Source organism: Monodelphis domestica, chromosome 2, assembly GCF_027887165.1.
Source record: "Monodelphis domestica isolate mMonDom1 chromosome 2, mMonDom1.pri, whole genome shotgun sequence".
In the NCBI taxonomy this organism is placed as follows: domain Eukaryota; kingdom Metazoa; phylum Chordata; class Mammalia; order Didelphimorphia; family Didelphidae; genus Monodelphis; species Monodelphis domestica.
This window is the reverse complement of record NC_077228.1, coordinates 327,607,375-327,627,253: the sequence shown is the minus strand read 5'-3', so window position 1 is coordinate 327,627,253 and position 19,879 is coordinate 327,607,375. Positions and strand designations below refer to the sequence as shown.

At 36.5% G+C, this 19,879-nt stretch overlaps 1 protein-coding gene across 3 annotated transcripts in view; it reads right to left on the bottom strand.

Moving 5' to 3' along the window:
• MYO6 (myosin VI) overlaps positions 1-19,018 on the bottom strand; it is a 191,479-nt gene extending 172,461 nt beyond the window's left edge. For 2 of the 3 annotated variants that reach the window (XM_001365803.5, XM_007484226.3), the window contains exon 1: positions 18,341-18,798. The gene's annotated coding sequence lies outside the window, so the exon portion shown is untranslated. Of the gene's footprint in view, positions 1-18,340 lie in introns of all 3 variants that reach the window. The other variant, XM_007484224.3, reaches the window with a different exon arrangement.
• Between the last annotated feature and the right edge of the window lie 861 nt (positions 19,019-19,879).

Below are 19,879 nucleotides of genomic sequence, written 5' to 3'. Positions count from 1 at the left end.
AACTTCTGCAATGGTAAATTATAAGCATATAGACAATGGAGACCTGATCTTCACTAAATAAAATAACACATAGGAATTTTAGCTAAGCATTTAAAATTGGAAGACTACTGGCAATAAATTATACTTTTTATAGATGCTACTGTTTTGGGGAGAATGTGGCTAATGCAGGAATGTTTTTTGTATAACTACATTTTTGTAATGAGGTTTGGTTTTTCTTGCCTTCTCAATGAGTGGAGGAGGAAGGAAAAGGAAGGAGAAAATTCAAGATTGAAAGTAAACTAAAATTGAATTTTTTAAATTATACATGTTATTGCTATTCCAGGTCACTAAGATACTAGAATAATTTATTATACATTCTAGTTCAAAAGATGAAAGTTCAAAACTCTGAGGGCAATCTACTGATATGCCTCTGCTAGAAGCAATAGTAGTATTGATTTGGATCCAAATTCTCAAAGCAAGAGGTTGAAACAAGCTGGATGGAGGGAGGGAGAGAGTCCAGAAAATAGCTAGCTGAGTAGATGGAATATAAAGCAAAATGCGGTTTGATGTGAATCTCGCTGCGCATAATGTATCATGTGACTTAATGCTCGCTCACTCACTCACTCCCTCACCAATTGGGCCAGTTTGATCCTATGCAGAATTCTAAAGTTGCACGTCTCAAGTGCCTCAGAGCATGTCTAGAGGTCCAGTAATCAGAGGCTTTATTGCCAAACAAATGGCAAAAAGACTGATGGCTGGATAGGACATGAAGCATAAAGACTATCTATTGCCCAGATCATGATTTACAAATAAGAAAGACAACCCACAAAGGTGGTCCATTAGTATACACATCTTCAACAAAAACTAAAAATGAACAATGAATGGAATAGGACAAGGAAAAAAGGCCGGATTATATTTGAGGAATTATGTGGATGCTTTAAATGACCCAAAGCTTCTCTAAGTAAAAGTGGTCCATTTTTTAATATGAGTACATACTCTTAGGTAATGAACCCAGTATATTAACAGTTTTCTTCTAGGTCTTACATTTCCTCTTGATTCAGTGTAAGATGACATCATCTTTTTTGATAGTCACATTATACATTATCCTCCAGAAAACCCCAGGTCTTCTTCACAGGAAGTGTTTAGTCACATCTCCTTATTCTGTATTTGTGGAGCTTATTTCTTAAACCCAAGTGTAAGATTTTACATTTATCCCTATCTTCCTCTTAGAATCTCTAGTTTCCTTCAAAACTCAGCTCTAGAGCTGTCTTCTACATGAAACTTTCCCCTTCAAAATTACCTGATTTTTTTTTCGACATATTTTATACTTAATTATATTGTAAAAAATAGACTCAAATACAGGACTACAATCCCCATGAGCCTTTGCTCCACTTCCCCAGAATGCCTTGTAATCTCACCTGGGCTGAGATCGAGAAGGGATTGAAACGGATTCAAAGGCTTTTGAGGTCTCTTGGCTCTTTTTGGATTTCTGTTTTGGAGCAGGCGGTCTCTTGCGTGATGTGAGGTTATTTTGTCTAGGCCTCTGGCCTAGGCACATGTTTCTTACTTGTATATTTTTTAATCTTTAATAAACCTCTAAAAAATATAATACTCCTTGCAGAGAGAAACTAATTTCTACCTGCCTCAGTCTCCCCATCTCCCCTAAATTTTAACTGTTAAAATATACATACATTTTGTCCTCCATTGTTTAGCTATACCCCCATCAATGGACACCTACCATATTATAGTTCTTGCTACTACCAAAAAAATGCTACTTTAAATATTTTAGGGGAGCAGCTGGGTAGCTCAGTGGATTGAGAGTCAGGCCTAGAGACAGGAGGTCCTAGGTTCAAGTTTGATCTCAGATATTTCCCAGCTGTGTGACCCTGGGAAAGTCACTTAACCCCCATTGCCTAGCCCTTACCACTCTTCTGCCTTGGAACCAATACACAGTATTGATTCCAAAATAGAAGGTACGGGTTTAAAAAAATATTTTGGTAAATATAGGAGCTTTTTATATGCTGAAATTCTATTTCAAAGTCGATACAAAAGCAACAAAGTTACTAAAATTTATTTGGTCTGAGCCCTTGACTTTAGGTAGGATCTAGCTACACCATTCTATAGCTCATTGATTCTTTGGAAGGGGGAGGTAATGGGGGTTAAGTGACTTGCCCAGGGTCACACAGCTAGGAAATGTCTGAGGTCAAATTTGAACCTAGGACCTCATTTCTCTAGCCTTTGCTCTCAATCCACTGAGCTACCCAGCTCCCCCCCCTCATTGATAGTTTAATGGGATCCATGATCTATTTCCTAGTAGTATTTCTTCCAATGGTATTTATCAAAACCCCTCCAAATCTTCTTGTTCTGTACAGCTCTTATCTATGACCTCCTGTAAATTCTCCACAGGTAGTCTTATGCTAGTGTTATTTTGGGGGAAAAATGAGGGGGGCACCTTGCTCTAGATAAAGGGATGAACCTGCAGGGTTTTGGATACATTTCAGGGAGTCCATGAACTGAATGGAGTGGGGGGAAATTACTTTTTTAGTTTTGCTAACTTCTCATTGAAATTTAGCATTTCCTTACTATTTAAAAACATTACTCTGGAAAGAGGTCCATGGATTTCACCACATTGTAAAGGGGTTCATGACACCAAAAATGATTCAGAAGTCCTGCTCTTGATTTCTTTACATTTCATCTCTAACAGTGGAGCATGGTAGTCCAATGAGCCTGGATTCTCTTGTTCTAGAACAAGCTGAGGTAAACTTTTGTGGTAGTATACTTTTCTGATGATACCTTTTAGCTGTTTCTCTAGTATATTTCTTTTTATTTATATATTTTCAGTACCAAATTCTATTCCCAAAACTCCTCCCTTACCCACTGAGAAGGTAAGAAATACAATATCTATTATACATATGAAGCTATGCAAAACATTTTGCATTATCTATTTTAGTGCAAGCCTGTTCATTACCACAATATTTGCTCTCCATTATCCTTTCTGTGACTTGCTGCAACTTTAATTATTGTCATTTCTACCATCATAACATCACTTGTATCTATCACTTTTCTCTAATCTTACTACACCCACCATACATCAAGCCCTCATTACCTCTCTCCTGGACTACTGCAATAACTTCCTGAATGGGTTTTCCTCCTTCAAATGTCCCCTGACTCAAATCTATTTCTCACCAGCAGCCAAAATCATTTTCCCACACTGTACATTTGACCCTGTTACTCACTCTCCTAAAACCAATATACTCCAGGGGCTCTCTCTTATACTTAATAAATACAGGGAACAGCTAGGTGGTTCAATGGATTGTGAGCCAGTTTAGAGACAGGAGATCCTGGAATCAATCTGACCTTTGACATTTCCTAGCTGTGTAACCCTGGTTAAATCACTTAATCCCACTGTCTAGCCCTTACTGCTCTTTTGCCTTAGAACCAATACACAGTATTGATTCTAAACCAGGAAGTAAGGATTTTTTTTAAGGAATAAATATAACTACTTCTTTTAACTTTTAAAGTCATTGACTGGTTAGTCCCCAATCTACTTTTCTAATGCTCTTATTCATTATATTCTTCCTAAATTCTTTGGTCCAACTAGATCGACCACATAGGTATTACATATACATACATCTGTGCACACACAGAGATTGTCCTTGATAAGAGAATTAGAAGGGAACAGACATATATCATAGCCATTATTCTACAGGAGAACATGCTTATAACACAATTTAAGACATATGTTCCACCAAATATAATTCATCTTTGCCATGGAGGAAATACAGTGTAGCATCCCAGTAGAAGAGAAAGTCAGAGTTGACAAAAACCTATTAAGTGTACACTATGAGCAAACCTCTGTGCTAAGGACTGGAGAGACAAAGAAAGGCATAAAATAGTCCCTAACCTCAAGGAGCTCACAATCTCAGGGAAGAAGACAACAGGAAGTGAGTAATGGGAGAGAGGAAAAGGGGAAGCACCCAGCCTTGGGGCCATGGTGGGGCAGGAGTAGATAAGGTGTGAGTTGCAGGGTCAATTTCACCTAACAGAAGGATGAGTTCCTGAAAATCATTAACTCCAGAAAAAGGTGAAAAATGATGAGGTGAATTTCCTGCTTGCTCTCCTTAAATGGTAAAGGACTAGAGAGGAGCTCTCCAAAAGTCCAACCTCCAATCACTCTAATCAGAGGTATGTAGAGGTCCCAGAAGCAACAGATATTGAGGAGGGTTGAATTTCAGAGTAGATTTTAGAGGAATTCCCTATTTGGGGAGATATTTCAGGTTGTTCTGTTTGTGGACAATGTTGGGCTAGTTTCTGCAAACTCTGGAACAATACTACTACTCATATGAAATCTATAACCACTCAAAAAAGTATGATCTAACTATCCATAAAAGGAAAACCAATGGATCAAGAATTCTTTTTACTAAGATATGACATGCAATTAGATGGACAACCTAAAAAGCACAATCACAGAGACCTTGAATAGACACTGTATTTAGCTAAACAGAGGGACAAAAGCTAACCACACTATCTTCAAGAAACTGTAAAGCTCTTTTATTGACTGCAAACATCTTTCTGAAAGAAAAATACAGTGCTCCATTTGCTGTGCCACTTAGTTACCAAAGCCTCCAGAGAATTAAAACTGAATATCAGGCAAAGGGCAATGAAGAGGTACATGGTAACTGTAAGTAGGGTTCATCGTATAGTACATAAGGACTACAAAGAACCAAAACAAAGGATGTCATCAGAGAAAGTACAATTGAAAATTATGGTAAGTCACATGGTAAGACTGAGAGACATCAAACTCTCCAATGACATTCTCAAAAAGTCAGGAGAAAGTGAGAAGGGCCTCGAGCATGTTGGATGGAAGTTATTGGAGGACAAAGGCAGTTATCACCAAGATATGCTCAAATGTCTTTGTTAACATTTTTCATCATCTGAAATATCCCACATAAATGAAATCAAATATATATTTAAGTATGGTTTGGACTAAATGATTTCTGTCCTTTCCAGTGCTGAGGTTAATCTGAAATAAAATTATCTAGTAACACAGAAGCTTTTACAATAATTCCTTTTGAAATAAAAATTTAACTAGTTTTAGCCCTGAAATTCATTTCATTGTATGCTTATGTATTGAAAAACCTGTACAATTTCAAAAACTCTTGCAAGATGTGAAGATTGGATTTAGATCCCACTTCGGGGGGGGGGGGGACACTGTATTTTAGTAAAAATTCAAGATTTTGAAATTTTGTTCGAGAAAGATCTTCAAGGAAGAAGCTTGCTAACTCCTAAATCCAGAGAATGAACTGTTTCAGAGATGCCAGAAAAACGATCAAGAATGAACTTTGCTTGTGGCTGATTGAACTGAAGTTTGATTGAACATTTATTTGAATGTATACTCTATGCCAAAAGGGGACTGCCCCCTAATTGGGTTTTGTCAATGTGCCCAGTAAACATTGGTTTTGCTGACTGTCTTTATTCTATTTCCCTCTTCTATCTAACTATTGTAAATTTCCTCTTAGAAACTGAATATTGTATACATCTGCAGTTAGAAGTCCTTTAGGACTACAAAATGATTATGTTAAATGATCAATGGGGAGACTAGTCTCCCAATGATCATCAGGGGTGATTGTGAAGATTGGATTTAGCTATTTCCTGTTTATAACAATGAAGATACTTAGTTTAACAAAATCAGGAATGTCTTGGGAACTCTAAATTACTCCACCCTACTTAGACGAACTTTAGGGGAAGATACAGTTGTAATCTCCTGATTGAACAATGAAGGTACTTAGTTCTCACCTTATAGTGAAGCTAGAACTTTAAGCTAAGTCTATTTTTAGGTACTAATACAAAAAGGCGTTAAGTAACTATAAAGGTTAAATTAATAACAAAAAGGTCAAGTAATGAACAAAAGGTGAATTAAAGAAAGAAGTGTTAAGTAACTCAAAAGATATAATCAAAGAAGGTGAGAACTAAAAGTATGGGCAGTCCTGGAGAAAGCCTTTGATGTGATTGGTAGATGTGAAAATTTAGAGGAGACACAAGGGTGAAAGGTCTATATATTTGGGATTTTTCGTCTCTCAGAACACTCTTATTGGCGGTGGAGAGTTAGCTGAGAGCAGCGTGCTGAGCCTTCCAGAATCTTAGCATGACTACAAGCTATTTGTCTGGTTTGGTGGTGAGTTTCTGACTGAGTTTCCTCCTTTACTTTTCCAACTTTATCCCCTTAGAAGCCTCTAATCTTCTTCAGAGATCTAGAGGCAGGAATTTTAAACTCCCTCAGGCACAGGCCAGGCGGGAGGAATCCTATATCCTCTTCCCACCTCCTCCTTAAGTTCCTTCCCTCTATGTTAATTAAATTACCATAAATTTCCAGACTGATGTGGGTATTTTATTTGGGATTTTCCCCAGTGACCAATTAAATCTAGATTTTTTTAAGTCACAACCCTAAAATTATCTTGACAAAGACACCTTTAAGACAACCTTTACAAAACTAGTACAATAATGTGATGTCAGAAAGTCAATAATGAATTTAACAATCTTAGACAGCTGCTAGTTTTATGGTCTATATACAAACATTTCCAATTTCAGGGACCAAACCAAATCATAGCATTATTTAAAACCTCAAAAACAAACATAAATATACAAGATGTCCTGTCCCTCTCATCTACAAAATGAGATCTGTTAAACAGGAAATGCAGAAAAACTTATATTATCTTTTTTCAAGAAATATCCCTATTTTGTCCCATAGGCACTAAGATCACACAGTCTATGAAAGGATAAAACAAGATACCCACAAACCAAAGCACAGCTGACTGAACTAATTTTAGAACAAATAACAAGGGAAGAAACCTCTCTGCAATAATCCAATCCATATTTCAAAGAAATTCAAATAACCTAACATAAAAAGAACAACAGCCTTAGGATGAATATCCCTCAGGACAGAACTATCTGTGTCTATGGGTAGCTCAGTATAAATAAACATTATACTTTGAAGAAGGTTCAAGGTTTTAAAAATTCTGATTTTTAAAGAACAGTTAACAAAACATGCTGAAAGTTAACAGAAAATGTGACCATTTCAAAAATGTTAAGAAGGTTACTTTCCTCAATAGTCTAGGCTAAATGTATAGTGACTCACTCATAGGTGCTATTTTAAAATTTCCTTTGGTTAGAAAACCTTGGTCCATCTCCAATTTTTTTATATTTATTTACTATCACAATCAAAAACAAAAAATTAGATGATGAACTTCAACATAGGTTTAAAAAATGTTCACATTCTTAAGTCTTCATTGGTCCTCACTCATTCATTTATCTTCATGTCCAAGCATATAGACTTTTCCAGCAACCCCAAGAGACCCAAATCTGGCCTAGCAGTCTTCTTACTCAAGCAAAGTGTTTGTATCTCTCTTTCTCTGGGGCCCTTTTGAGGGCAGAATGAAAGCTGGCACAGATGGAGGAAGGGGGGGAGGGTAGACACTGGTCAGAAAAACAAGACAGAACACTTTCCCCACATTGAACAGGTCTCAGTCTAGACCCTGTAGAAAGTCTTCTTCTCTCCTCACTGTTTACATTATGCTCAGGAATGTATTCCTGACAGTGATATATGTGTCATGATTAAAGCCTAAAATTTAGTTTATATTAAGATAAACTAAAAAATAAGAGAGTCTGGAAATTATAAAGAGAATTACAACCTTCAAAACCACTTATAAGATCACAGGACTTAGAATTGAAACATACTTGAGAGAGTCAAGTCATTTTATAGATGATGACACTGAAGCTCAGATAGGTTAAGGGACTGAGATACAAGCTTAAATATTATGATTCTGCATCCATACTTTTTTCTATTATGTTATGTTGATATCTAAAATACTAAAAACTTCTATTTTTCAAATAGCAATTAAATATTACAATTAACCATCTTTTTTGTAAATAAACTTATAATACTTCAATCAAAAAATCTGATATTCTACTACTGTTGTATGACTAATATATCACCTCATAACTATGTAATAGTAATATTATATCCTATCTACTAAACAACAAAACTAGTCACACTCTTAATCCCTTTTTTACAATAGGATTTTAATTCCACTGGCATAGATTATTACTGGTTTGTTTTCCCCATGGAACACTCAGTTTTGTAGGAATTTGTCTATTCCACAAAACACCAATCAACAAACATTTATTTAGTGCCCACTGTGTTCTAGGCACTAGATTAAGAATTAGGAAGACAGAAAAATAATCCCTGACCTCAAGGAATTAAACAATCTAATGGGGGAGACAACATGCAAACAAATATACTCAAAGCAAGTTATGTAGAGAGTAAACATGAAATAATTATCAGAGGGAGGGTACTGGAATTAAGACGGGAAACGGGGAAGGTTTCAAATAGTAGAGATTTGAAGGAAACTAAAGAGGTCAACAGCTGAGTGGAAGGAGAGCATTCTAGGTATAGATAGGGTCAGTCAGGGAAAATGCCCAGAGACAAAAAATGTAGTCTTACTTGTAGAACAGCCAGGAGGCAAATGTCACTGAGGGGGATGGGTTATAAAAAGATCTGAACGCCAAATAGAACATTTTATATTTACTCTTGGATGCAACAAGGAGCCACTAGAGTTTACCCAGTAAAGAAGTGGCCCAATCAGACCTTAATTTTAGTAAAAATATCTTTAGAAGTTGAATGGCAGATAAGTTGGAGTAGGGAGTATATGGAGGCAGGCAGGCTCACAGAAAGATATTGCAACAGTCCAGGTGTGAAATGATAAGGACCTACACCAGTGTGGTGGCAGTGTCAGAGGGGAGAAGGGAGCTTATATTGGGCAGATGTTGCCAAAGTGAAATGGATAGGCCTTGAAAACAGTCTAAATATGGGGGATTGTGGGGAAATTAGGAATAGTGAAAAATAGGAATCCAGGATGACTCCTGGGCCGTATTAAAGGCAAGAGTAATATACTCTGTTGAAACAAACCTTGGATGTCATGGATGGAGTATGAGCATTTCATTATAAAAATAAAGGAACTGAGACCCAGAGTAGTAAAATGACCAAGATAAAAGAAACAATTTTAGTTAATGGAGCTTTGTCTGGATCCACAACAATAAGGAACTTTTTTTTTCATTAACTAGCCAAAAGTCATATAAAAAAACCCATTATAAAATTCAAAAGAACAAAGAACCCTCATTATAGATTCTAGAAACTAGAAAAGGCCATTAAAGATAAGTTATCTGCTCTATTTTACAGATGATGAAATCGAGATAGAGAGGTTAAAAGACATTCAGTCTACCTGCCCTCACATCACAAGTATCTCTAACTCAAAAAGTAAAAATAACATGCACAGTATAAAGTTACTGAATTTTTACCTCTACCATAATACAGAAGGATATACCAAAAAGGAACAATTTAAAAGTTGGTCTCTTTTCACATTTAAATTGTTTTAACTATAAAGAAACAAAAACAAATTAATTACTTTTCTTTTGTATCTGTTTATAGCGACTAAGAACTGATGTTAGTTCCAGAACTGTAGTCTTCAATTTCAACAAATCTTTCAAATGAGTATCCACCATTTGGGTCTGCATCAAGTTTTGATTCTTAGTGGTGTAAAAAGCATTTATTCACAACAGGGTTCTTAAAGTTCATGGGAGCCACTTTTAATATAGGGTAGATATGGGGGTAGCTGGGTGGTTCAGTGGGTTGAGAGCCAGGCCTAGAGATGGGCAGTCCTGGGTGCAAATCTGACCTCAGACTATTCCTAGCTATGTGATCCTAGGCAAGTCACTTAACCCCCATTGCCCAGCCCTTACCACTCTTCTGCCTTTGAACCAATACACAGTATTGATTCTAAGATGGAAGGTAAGGGTTTATAATATATATATATATATATTTGCACCTATATATATATCTATATATATAGCATAGCTACTACTGCTATCTTTTCTACAAACTACATCAGAGCCAGAATAGCAAAGAAAAAAATATTTATTATAAATAAAATTCCAGAAAAAATCTTAATTATTTTACTCAACTATAAATTTATATTCACTACTTTATCAAAATCTAATCTTCTTGGATTATTTATGCTGCAATAAAGGTCATAAATAGTCATATGAAGTCAATCAAAAATTTCCTGCCTCTATAATCCTATGATTCTACTCATGTCTCCTACACAACAAAGAAAAATGATAATGACAAATTTACAGAACATTTCCTTTACAACAACCTTGTGAGATGAGTAGTAAACATATTGCCATCATCATTTTATTGATAGTAAAATAAATAAAATGGACTCGGAGAATTTGAGTCTTTTTGTCTGGAGTTATAAAGCTAATCCAAATATCTCCCGACTCTTAATCCAATATTGTGCTTGTAGGATCACAGATTGAAGCTGGCAGGGACTTGGGAAATTATTTAGTCCAACTCCCTTATTGACATATGAGGAAACTGAGGAGGAGGATCAAATGACTTGCCCAAGGTCACACAAGTGAACAGGACTGAAATTTGAACTCTCATCCTCTAGAGCTCTTTCCACTAATCCAATTGCCTCAATGCCTTTTCCTAAAAATGCAAATTATAAAAAAACAGTATATTAATAGGTCATTTCTATAGCTTTTAAACAAGCTTGATTAGATTGCCAAGAGTACTAAAAACATTAATTCGCATAGTGGTAATTTTAGTTTAAAAGAATTCTCTCCAATCCATCCCTTATCACCACGAGAGTAAAGCAAGATGGTGTATAAGGTTCAGTTACTGTTCTATTATTATTGGTTCTAAAGAACAGAAGCATTTGAGGCACCTAGGTGGAAGCTTTTAGTCTAGACAACCTGAATTCAAATCTGACTACAGAAATGTAATAGCTGTGTGATCCTAAGCAAGTCATTTACCCTCTGCCTCAGTTTCTTCATCTCTAAAATGGGGGAAATAAAATCATCTATTTGACAGGTTTAATGTAAAGATAAGATAAAAATTGTAATTCATTTTTTTAAATCTTAAAGTACAATCCATATGACATTATTACTTACTAAGTGCCAGGAATAGTACTAGAAAAAGCCATAAAGATTTCCATAAGTTCTTAAGAAGAGTCACTTAGTTGACTGTGCTCAAAGTATAAGAAGAGTAGAAGTCAAAGGCTATTTGCAGTAATCCCAGTAATGTTGAAAGATGTAAAAATGAAAACTGACCAAAATCATGTACTAGCCTGCACCAGAGAAATCATCCTAATGGCCCAAGCTGTTATTCATCAACAAAACTGTTTTGACAACAAAATTGACCCTAAATATTACTATAGCTGAATAACACTGTCTAAAAAACACAAATACAAAACCAACTATTTAAAACACAAAATTACCAATGAACTCCTAGAAGGCAAACAGCTATTTCCAGTGACATAAATGTGGTTAGATTGCTAAATCCATTGCTGACAAGTTTAGTTTTGAACTAAAGAACCTCTAAAAGTAAATGCAAAAGAATTCTAAGTACATAAGCAAAAGGAGAGCTTTCATGTTCCCTCAGAAACACTCTAGTGATAGAATATCACTTTCTACTATTCAATCCAGACTATGATCATTTGGTTTAACCTAGTCTAGAAGGAATGGTTTATCAAGGTTTCTTACAAATTTAATATTTCCTCTATTTTATACTCTTTAGTTTCAAATATCATATGAAATACAGTAACTTCTTAGAAGGAAAAAAGGGTTTCTCTTGTAATGTATCTAAGGGATGAAAATAAGTGGTCTACACTGAATATAAGATTCCAAGTATACTCTGAGAACTTAAACCCTAAGCAAAATTGTCATTTGTCTTTAATGTCCTCCTAATTCTCTTTGAAACACCCCAACTCCTGACCCACCCAGCAGAACTCCATGTTCCTCTATGTTATTCCTAGCCTCTAGCAAAATCTATTTGTCCTATTTCCCATTTTCTCAGAGCCCTGTTCTAATAATGTGGTAATAAATGATTGTAGTTGTGGCCTTTACCAGGTATATATTAACACTGTAACAAGGGCTTTCTGGGAACAATAATTTAATGCAAAGCACTGATTCTAATAGGGGGTATTTCAGACATACTGAAAGCCAACAGAGGAAATATCTAGGGCAGGTAAGCTTTTCAGGGTTCAAGCGCCCCTTCAAATCAGTAAGTGTCTGTCTAAATCACAGACTGGTAAGTCCAGCCTTACTTAATACTGATTATCATATAGAGCATATAATTAAAGAACCTCAAAACAACAATAAAATATTATTCAGTATTAAAAATATGTAGACACGCCCCCTTCACCTTATTCACTACTGATACTTAAATGTAAAGCCAAAAATATAATCAACAAATATAATGATACATGATATATAGTAAAAATACCTTTTCAAAGAATATGTCATATTTGTGATGCCAGATATCAATATATTTTGGGGGGATAAGAATGAGACTTCTTAAAAAATTAAAGTGATGGACCCAAAAAATTCATCAATTTCACCAAGAAAGCTGATATTCCAAAAATAAATTTTCCTCAACTGCTACTCTTGAATTAAAAAATAAACATCTGTAAATTATGTAAACCTCTAGCTGCTGCCAGAATATTAATATTCTTATTTTTCAAAATTCCTAATTCAAAATAATCCTCACAAACACGTAATTTGCTATTAGACACGGTTAGGAGGTTAACACCAGCAATTCTGCACAACCTTCAGCACAAGAAATACCCTGAAACACTATCCAAAAGCATAAGCATCTTCAGAATTTAAATTCAATCTGGCCTTTATCTATGGCTATCCCTTTCCTCTCCCAATTATATTACAAACTTCTCAATGGCTTACATGTCTTTGAAACTTTAATATTTTATCTAAGATATGTTCTCAAAGTATAAATGCTCAACTCCAACTTGATAGTCAAGGTCCCACAATATATTCCCAATGTATTTTCTGGCCTTACTTCCCACTATTATGTATTGTACAATCCATTCACTATTTTCCCAAACCTACCATGCTTATTCATGCTATTCCATGTACCTGGAATGCTTTCATCAATCCACATGTCAAAAATCTTACCCATTCTGCAAATCATATTGCAAAAACCACCTCCTTCACAAACCTTTTCCTGATCCTCTCAACCACATAAAATAATAAAGAAGTAAGAATAATAAACAACTCATACTCCTTTAGGCCACCATTATACTTTATTGCTACCTCCATTATGGCCCTTATCATATTCTTCCTGGTACAATAGTTTTACCCTGTCCCTTATGCTTATCTCAACTAGTTTATACCCTATTTGAGGGCAGAGATTATCTTTCTCTTTGAATTCTCCACATTTGTCATTAATATCTGTTGAATGATAATGGGGAAAGAGGAATTGACCACATATGGGGAACTGCCAAATGACAAATCTGAAATACCAAGATAAGTCAGTACCTTTTCTACAATTCATACTCTTTAAACACTGTTCACTTTCTTTTTGGTGTCATGGATTCCAATGACAGTTTAATGAAATTTATGTATTATTTCCAAGAATAATATTTTAAAACACTTCCAATAAAAAACATGGGATTAAAAAAAGGAAATATGCCCATGGAGATCCTTGAACCCCAAATTAACAATCTCTGCCTAAAAATTTGCCTAAAATGCTGAGAGGCTGTGATTTGCCTAGGATCACACAGCCAGACAGTATGTATCAATCAGAAATTGAACCCTGGTCTTTAGAAGCCAGCTTTCTATACACTCCACCATGTGTATATCTATACTCCTAGATGACCTATTTTGAATTCCTATTCCAATAAAAATTCCTGACACATGCAACACCTTAATTTACAAAGATTAACCTGTAAGACTACATACCAAGTGAGCATACAGCATACACAAAAGATTTCTATGACTTGCAATTACCAACGCCTTCCTTTGTACAGATTACTTAGGAGCATCATATGAGTATACAAAGAAGGAATGCACTTCACTGTTTTGGTTTCACTTGAAACAGATGTTTTCTACATAACAAATAACTTCCTTTCTGGTACTACAACATTTCTTTTTTTTTTTTAAACCCTTACCTTCTGTCTTGGAACCAATACTTTGGTTCCAACAAGGCAGAAGAGTGGTAAGGGCTAGGCAATGGGGGTCAAGGGACTTGCCCAGGGTCACACAGCTGGGAGGTGTCTGAGGCCATATGTGAATCCAGGACCTCTCTCTCTAGGCCTGGCTCTCAATCCACTGAGCTACCCAACTGTCCCCTACTATAACGTTTCTAAAGAAGACAGATGGGTTCTTCTGGATATGGATCCAATTGTGTGATGTTATTGAGTATTTACTTTTGACCCACTACTTTTCCTTAAGTCACCACTTATGTCAATGTTATCCTCAAGGAAAAATTTCACTTAGTGATTATGAATAGTCTAGGTTTATCACTTATAAAGTTATGTACTTGTTACTGGAAAATTATTTTAAATGTATCCTTTAAAATATTTGTTCTGTTGAATACTCCACTAATAGAATTCAAAAGTTCATTTTAACTACATTCTGTTCAATTAATTGTAGTAAAGATAAGAAGTCGAACTATTGAGAATACAAAAATAATTAAGCTTGGGAAGGCATTTCTTATATAGTTTCATTTGTATTATGTAATAGAAATAAAAATAGGTATTTACATTTATAATTGTTTAATGATTCAAAATACTTTTATAATAAACAATACTCCCTTATTAAAAAGGCAAAAAAAGTTAGCTTCCTCTCTCTCCTATTTCATTCATGAATTCAAACAGATACAAAAGATGCTTATACCTTAAACAATGTATGATCCTTTCTACACACTAGTTAGTCCACATCTTCCTAAGGACAGAAAAAGAAACTATTTTCAACAATGGAGTTTCCTTTTTCAGTTCCTTATCTTAATATAAGAAATGGACAAGGGGGGAAGGGAGGAGGATAGTGAAATTAACCTGTGCAAGTAACAATATAAACGTTTTTTAAAATAAACTCCCTCTGAAAGAGAACTGGATGAATAGTTTTAAGAAGGATATTTCCCTTTTATGGGCAAATTTTTTTCTCTTAAGGAAAATAAAACAGTATGTGCTAACTAGAAGCAACATACTATTCATTATCGCTACAGTGAAAACTGATAGTTTTATTCATGTGTGTAAACCCAAGATGAGGTTACAGCAAACAACATATCTAATTCTATGTTCTATAATCTATAGAGTTCATTTTAGTTAAGCAATAATAACTTGGGAAAAGATGAGGCAACATATTATACTTGATATAGTTTAGTACTGATTTGTTCTAGAAGAAAAAAAGGAATTTAGTTAATATATTAATCAGAGGCTCATATCTATCTATCAGTACGTTCTTATATCAAACCTCCAAGTACCCTAATACAATATCAGTTCTTCAGACAATTTAATCAATTCCTTCAACCAATGGGTGTGTTCAAAAGTATAGTCTCATTGTTCCAATTATCATAATTCAATTCAACTATAACTTACCAAGTCTTTTTTAAAGAAATTTTAGTCATCATTCATAGATAAAAAGACAAATAAGTTCATTTCCAAGTCACCAAGATTCAAAATTTCCATTTTAGATAGGCAAGTTTCCAAAAATTCAAGAACATCTTCAATATAAAAAATAATTAAAACTACGTAACAGTTTTATGGGTTTCAGATACTTCTATTTATTCAAATGATAGGTAAAAATCTTAAAGAGTTGTTGGAGGAAATGATAAGTTCTTCAATACAACATTATTGTCTAAACAATGGGTGACATAATATTCAACACACATTATGCACATTCACAACAGGATGAAACTTTGGCCTCTCTCTCACTTCCTGTCTTGTGTTCTTTAGGCCAAATTATCATGGATTCTGGAAAAACTCAATGAAACAAATTATTTTATGCTATTGTGAACAAAAACTGTAGTTTTGTTGGGGGTTTTGGTTCCTTCAGAAATATTCTCATATACCTTTTTATATATATTATATTTATTTCTATGAATGTCACAAATATCAATGAACATGATTATTTCCATATATGAAGAATACAAAAAATAAAAAATTTAGAAAACCATTTTTAAAGTACATAATACATTTTATACTATAGTTCTGAAATCATCTTGCTTATGTCTTTCTCAATTACCTTCTGCTCTTTTCTGTATATTTTTAAAATATTTCACTAACACTCTTTTCCTTCTTTTTCTGCATCAATATCACTACTTTGTTCCCTCCACCCACAAAAAAAGATTGATTTTGAACAGTTTTGGAAACTTAACTTAGAATAAGCCTAAAAGAAGAATAAAACTTTAAATAAAATTCAGTATTCAAATTCATGACAGGTTAATGGTACCTTTGTTTACCTCTCTACAATTTCTATATAAACAACTACCTAAAATAAGGTTACTATTTGAAAAAAGCAAATTTATAAAAATTATGGATTACTGCTTTTATTTTTTCTTCCTCTGACAGAAGCCTACCACATGGTATTAACATTGCTTGATGAATGAAATATGATAATTTTACTGAACAGCTCCTAATCACCAAACTTTAGGCCAAGGAAGGCATCTCTGAAATTCAGTTAATTTGTGCAACAAAAAAAAAAAAGCTCTGCTTTACTGTTAACCTTTGTACCCTGACCACTACCAACCCAAGTTCAAGATCCACACTTTATGGCAAGTGTAATTTCTGTTAAAACTTTCTGATTACTTTTATGTAAGAAGTTATGCTAAAATCTTTTTTCCCCCAGAAGAAAAAAAATATTCCAAATAAATTCAGACAAGATATATTTTATATATACCAAGAAATTAAATTTTCAAAAACTTATATGACCTTCTTATTAAATTTCAATATTATTCCTTACTAATACTTGTAGGTCAGTATTTAAGTATTTCCTCCATAACTTTTGTTAGATGAACACAAATGAATGCAAAATTCAATCTCATTACTGGTTGGCTAACATCAGGAAAAGGACAGTTATCAAACTACAACTTCCCTGAAATCAAAATCACAGCAATAAAATCTATTTTAGCCTTGTAAAAATAAAACGTTTCTTTAAAAGTAACATCATCTTTAGAGCAGTGTGAGATACTCTTCTGTTGTTTTTTTAATCCTTAACCTAGTCAGGTTACACAATTATACTGTTATTAATGCAAGTTGATCCCTTCAATTATAGAACAGATTTACTAGATGTGTTGGCAATTTTTTTAGTCATTTAATCAAGAATAAGATTCACTGGAGATCAAGAAAGAGTTAAGAAAATGAACCTGTGGCTGTTCATTTTATAGATAACTACGGGCATGAAATAGTACATAGGCCTGCAACCTAGGTAAATGTGTTGGTTAGTTCTGCTCAACAGCATTTTTTCCCCTCTTTTTTGATTTGATAGAAAAGATAGTTGGATGAGTGAAAGAGGAATAATATATTTGGAATTGAAAGGAATGTAAAAACAAAAGGAACCTTTTTAATGTTTATGTTAAAAAATTTTAAAAAACACATTTGTAGCAAAAATAAAAGATTACTTCTAGTGTGTTGCCTCTGAGATCATTTCTCCAGTTTATCCTGTATATATCTTGCTTGTACATGGTTTGTATACATAATTGTTTTAAAGTAGTCTCTCCCATTAAACTACGAGCTCCTTGGAGAAGGGCCTATTCCTGTCCCTCTCTTTGTATCCCGAACTTAAGCACAAAGTCTGGCAAGGAGAAGGCTTGCTTAATAAATTTTGGTTACCTTGGCTTGGTTAGTGGAAGACAGTGAATTATCTGGCAAAGAAGAGTGAGTACGTTTTCTTAATGATAATAAAAAAGGAATTTATTAAATTCTTAGTAACGAACTTCTAAAGGAAAGTTGTTTGTTTGTTTTTTCCTCCCAGTCTCTGCCTTTTACAGAAAGCGTCAGAAAAAACCCCGGGGGCGGACACGGCAGGTGGTTCCCGCAGAATGGGCAGGAGCCCGCTCCGTCTTCATCACCTCTCCACCTTCACCACCTAGCCAGTTCACAGGCCGGACCCACAGCTACCGAGCAAGCCTCTTGCCTTCCGTCCCGGCCCTGCAGTCTTCTGTCCCGAGCCGGCAGAGTCCCTCTTCTTTCTCCCCTTCTCTCCTTTCCCAGAGTTCGGGGGAAAGAGGATAAAGAGCCCAGCCGTGACCCCTCGCATTTCCCTAAGAAGACCCTAACTCCCCCGCCCCGCCGCCCCACCACACCCCCTGAAGATGCTGAGGACAATGCAGCTGCAGCCTGGACTTCGGGGTGGAGAGTGGGGACCCGCGAGGGAGACAGGGGGGCCCGGGGCTGTCCTCCCACAGCTCCCGGCCCACAGCAGCGACAGGGGACCAGTCACCCTGGTTGGCCAGGGCTTGCAACTACTCCTGGTATGTGAACACTCCCTAACTCTCTCATTCACTTACCTGGATGGGGAAGCAGGTAAGTCGCGGCGGTGGTGGCGGCCGGGATGTCCCGAAGCCGGGGCGCCGGGAAAGGGAGAAAAGGAAGGACTGAGCGGTTGCCCAGCGGGAAAGGAGGGCAGGGTGCTGGCGCCGGGCTCCAGGCAGTGACGGCGGCGTCGGCGGCTCCCGGTCCTCCTCAGCTTCCTGCTCCCAGCGCAGCTGATCCCCGTCTCCGCCTTCTCTCTCCCTCCCTCCGTTCGCCGAGCCGAGCAGAGTCCGAGGGAGGAACTTGACTACGACTCACGTCACCCCTACGGAGAGCCCGCAGGAGACGGGGGCGGGGGCACCGGCGCCGCGGGCTACGGGAGGGATGGAGGACGCGCGCCGCTCCTGGGGAGTAGACTGGAATAGGGAGCGAGCGTCACTCTCAGGGAATGGGGAGGTAAAGGAGGCGCGCGAGGGAGGGCGGGCGCGCGCCGCTCTCAGTGTGGGGAGCTGGCAGTCACCGTGCGCGCCCGCGCGTCCACACTCCCTGGCTCCCCCTTCAGTCTCCCCGACTGCCTACCCAGCCTTGTCCTGTTGAGCTCAACAACACTCATCTCTCAACCTCTATCCCCCTTAGCCATAGCTCTTGATCCGATAGGCAGACACTAGAGGACTGTGCTTATGTGGGAGAGGAAACTTTCAGAGGAGAAGAGGAAGTTATCCCTCTCTCCTGGCACAGTGCTGGGCGATTGCCACTGTTGAGAGTTTCATAGTATCAGAGATTTAGAGCTGGAAAAAGACCTTAGCGGTCATTCAATCCCGTCGCCCTCATTTTACGGATGAAGAAACTGGGGCCCCGGGAGATTAGGTGACTTGCCCAGAGACACAAGTGACCTCTCTCCCTTCATGGGAGTAAGTGGCAAAGCCTGGGTCTTCAGACAATACATTTAGGGAAAAAAGAGAAACAGGTCAAGTCTGCATTTCCTGATTTGAAAAAGCTTCCTCTGCATTTTATTGAGTAAACTAGTTTCTAACATCTAGAAAGCAAATATCTACCAACTCTAAAACTACGTGCTTAAAGAAAGAAGCCAGTGTTTCTGGGACGGAAACCAAAAATGTTGTGGGAAAAAGAATGGAGGCTTAAAGTATCCTGTCACAGTAATTAAGTACTGCATATCAGTGCCTTTCAACAGAACAGACTAGTTTTGGTTTTGGGGGCGGGGGAAAAGGGGTTGTTTGTTTTTTCTTCCAAGAGGCCAGTCAAATTGAGGGCTATCAATTGAATGCGAAGTCTGAGAGGGACTCTTCCTTTTCTTCTCCGGAAACTTATTAGCCTCTCCATTGTCTAAACTTGTTCTGAACATCTAGAAACATTGCCTCTATATACGCAAAAGCAGATACAATATATCTTTATTTTAAATCCTGCTTTTGTGCGATTTTTATATTAAGTCAGTGGCCTACTTTCTAACTTATTTGACTTATTTGTCTCTATAGGAGGCCGAGGGTAAGAATGTTGCATTTCAATTTGCGCTCTCGCCCCTCCCCCCAAAGCCTTAAACTTTTAAAATATTATCC